The sequence below is a fragment of the Aegilops tauschii genome, chromosome 5 (assembly GCF_002575655.3).
Source record: "Aegilops tauschii subsp. strangulata cultivar AL8/78 chromosome 5, Aet v6.0, whole genome shotgun sequence".
Taxonomy (NCBI): Eukaryota; Viridiplantae; Streptophyta; class Magnoliopsida; order Poales; family Poaceae; genus Aegilops; species Aegilops tauschii.
In genome coordinates this window covers 526,990,970-526,994,807 of record NC_053039.3, presented here as the reverse complement: position 1 = coordinate 526,994,807, position 3,838 = coordinate 526,990,970, and positions in this window count along the sequence as shown.

Sequence of the window (3,838 nt, the reverse complement as noted above, 5' to 3'; positions counted from 1 at the left end):
AAGAGATCTAAGGTTAAGAAAACCCACCTTTTGGTGGCAGTTGATAAGTTTACCAAGTGGGTGGAAGCAGAACCAGTTAGCAAGTGTGATGCAGCCACGGCGGTTCAATTCATGAAGAAGGTGATATTCCGCTTTAGTTTTCCACACAGCATTATAACAGACAATGGCACGAATCTTTCCAAAGGTGCTATGGAGGAGTTCTGTCAAAGAGAGCACATCCGGCTTGATGTGTCATCACTGGCCCACCCCTAGTCTAATGGTCAAGCGGAGAGAGCTAATCAGGAAATCCTGAAGGGTATCAAGCCCCGGCTTATGGTGCCTTTGCAGAGGACATCGGGTTGTTGGGTGGAAGAGTTGCCTTCCGTTTTGTGGAGCATTAACACCACCCCCAATAGATCTACGGGTTATACACCCTTCTTCATGGTTTATGGAGCGGAAGCAGTCCTCCCAAGTGATATTCGCCATGACTCGCCTCGAGTGGCAGCTTATGTTGAAGCGGATAATGAAAGAGCATGCCAGGATGCATTGGACCTGTTAGATGAGAAACGGGACATAGCGGCGGCTCGCTCGGCGATTTATCAGCAAGACCTGCGGCGTTATCACAGCCACCGGGTTGAAACCAAGACTTTTCAAGAAGGCGACCTAGTGCTCCGGCTTATCCAAGATCAGACTGATATGCACAAGTTATCCCCGCCATGGGAAGGGCCCTTTGTGGTCAACAAGAATCTGAACAACGGATCATACTACCTCATTGATGTTCGAGAGCATAAAGACTCACGCAAGTCAGAGGAGGAGATGATCCGGCCATGGAACATAGCTCATCTGCGGCCTTACTACACATGAGCCATAGGCTCCTATCATGTACATATTTTGACGATGTATATATTATGATCAATATAATAAACCGGAGCCCCAGCTAAAGCGGGGTATCTGATATTTTTATCATATCATGAGTGGTTACACAGAGACTTTTGTTTGTAAAGCAACATCCGGTTTACCCCTTGATTCAGCTTTTACAGTTATCTATCAAAAAGTCACTTGGGGGCTTGGTCGTATTCGAACCATAGCTACACGTCTTGACCGCCTTACAGCCACAAAAGAAAGTCACTTGGGGGCTTGGTCATATTCGAACCATAGCTACACCTCTTGACCGGCTTAGAGCCACAAAAGAAAGCCACTTGGGGGGTAGGTCGTATACGAACCATAGCTACACCTTTTGATTGGCTCACAGCCATAACAGAATTACTTAGGGGCCAAAGAGTGTTGTAAAAGAACAACTCAAACATGGGCACCCGTTGAGCACAACTCAAAATGTTGCTTGGGGATTCTTTGCTATCGCAATGAACAAAGAATCTACACTTGCAATAGGCTATCAAGCCACCACTTGGAAGCCTGGTGTATACACCTAAAACCCCGGGTTAACCTACCTTCATCAAGTAAGTCACTTCGTCCAGGTAAACCTGGTATGACCCGCCAACTTGACAAGTCAATCTCATATGACCCTGAACTTGTCAATGATAAACCGGCGATTGGTTAAGGATTGAGGACCATCTTAAAAGGCTTTGTAAAACGGTTTAACTCAGTGGCCTGGCAGCCCATGAAAAGCCTCGCATTTGGGCCTGGCAGCCCTTGAAAAGCCTCGACTACAAGTTTTTTCTTTTGCTTTTATTTGTCAGTTTTTTCTCCCTTGTTAAAGTTTTGAGCTAAACCGGCGTCCAACGGCCTGGCCTGACTATAAGTCATTCATATAAACTGGTGTTTCTTTAACCCGGCCTGGAGTTAACTATAAGTTGCCAGGGTGATCATTCGACGTCTACCATAACCCGGCATGACTTATTATATACCAGCAAAGTATGGGTTTGAGTTATCAGCACTCAAGATTTGGGTCGTACCCCTTATTATAAGAACGTTGGTAAACCAACAAGGTGATTCAATATCACAGGTATGATATGTTTTATATTTCGTTATCTATACGGCTTTGGTCATAAACCATGGTCATATCTTGGGCATTATGACCCGTCCGGCGGTAAACCGCCAGGACAATTTTCAGTCTATTTTATGCAGAAATAGGACTATATAAAACTGTTGAAGAGCATAAGAAAATATATCATCACGGATTAACAGTGTTGTGCAAAGTAAATATGCACACTGGCATAGCGGATCAAGTGTTCAGGCTAGCCTATTACAAGGCGTTCTGACTGCCCAAAAGAATAATTGTTTTCCACAAGGATGACAATATGCGCAAGCTAAAACCGGCTTCCGGATTATGATTCTGCCTCAGGTTGATGTGAAGGTTGCAGATCTTCATGCACCGGTTCACCCTCCTTCTCTCCACCCAGTGGCTGGAAGTCAATAGTTGTCCAATCAATCCCTGTTAAGTCTTGGAAGACAGCGTCATCGTGTATAAGATTAGACGGTTCAACATCAGGAGCGTAAGTATGCTTACGAATCGGCGGGATTAGATTTTCCACGTCATAAGTTGGAGCATTTATCCGCTTGTCGTTGGCATCATAAACATTCTAGTAAAATTACAAGTTAGTGTCTTCAGCCAACTTACTTGCCAGTGGCCGCATATCTCTTGTGATGGCCCGGAGATCGTCATTGTTGAATTCTGAACCGTCCTCTTTTTGGCTTGGGTAACCATTTCCAACGTCTTCCAGATCAAGGTCAGATATCTAGGCCTTGGCGCGAGTCAGTGCAGTAAGGGCACCTGACCTGGCAGCGGATTTCTTCAATTCCACAATTCGGGCAGGCAGCATAGATAACTTTTCCAGTGTTTCCTTGATTAGCGACGGGGGCGGATTGTTATTGGAGGCTGTGTAGATGGCTCGTTGAGCGCCGGTATATAGCTGTTCTACCAAAGTATAGACGGCCTTCAACTTTTTGCGCATGTCTGCGCCAAGATGAGTAACACGGCTACCTGCAAAAGGGTCAAATCACTGTTAAACCGAAAGTTTCATAACTGGCGTTTGCTACAAATTTGCGAAGAGATTGTTACCAAAGATTCCAGAGGTCATAGCATCGATCTGCCGCTTCAAGCTGCTCAGTTCTTCTGTCACCGGTTTAAGGGCGTTTTCCGCTTCTTTTGACCGCTTTAACAAAGTGGATTGTTCAGTTTCCCAATCTGCTTGTTCGCCTTTAAAGAATTCCTTCAGTTGTTCCATGGTTGTTAAAGCGGTGGTCAGCTCGCTTTTAACTTTGCAAGTTTCATCTTGCTGGGACTTGATGTTTCCCTGGAGATCAGTGATTTGGGAGTCCTTTTTGGACAACTAAGCCTAGAAAATACAGATAATGAGTTAGTATTACAACATTGAAGTCCCAAGCACATAACAAGTTATCTACTTGACACTTGGGGGCTAATGCGGATTGCTTCTTATCAGCTGTTAATTTAAAGTCTCAAGCACATAACAAGTTATCTACTTGACACTTGGGGGCTAATGCGTATTTGCTCAGATTCAGATGGATTGTCATAATTACAAGTGGTGAAATTAGTAGGATGTACCGGTTCATTCTAAAGCTATAAACTGGTTCATGGGGGCTACACCAGCAAAATTCAAACATTGATTCTATTTCAAGACCCGGTTCATACTAACGTTATGAACCGGCCCTTGGGGGCTACTGGAGTTGATACTTTAGACTAGTTCTAACAAAAGGAATATTTATGCAAAGGGAAAGTGATATTTACCTCATACTGTTCCTTCATCAGACCTACTAAACCGGCTTCAAAGTTGCGGCTTGTATACATAGCGGTTTAAAAAGCCAGAATGAAGGTCTTGAGCGCTGAGGTTGGTATAGCTGGATAGCTCAGACTTCCATTTGCCCTTGTCCATGGCAGAAA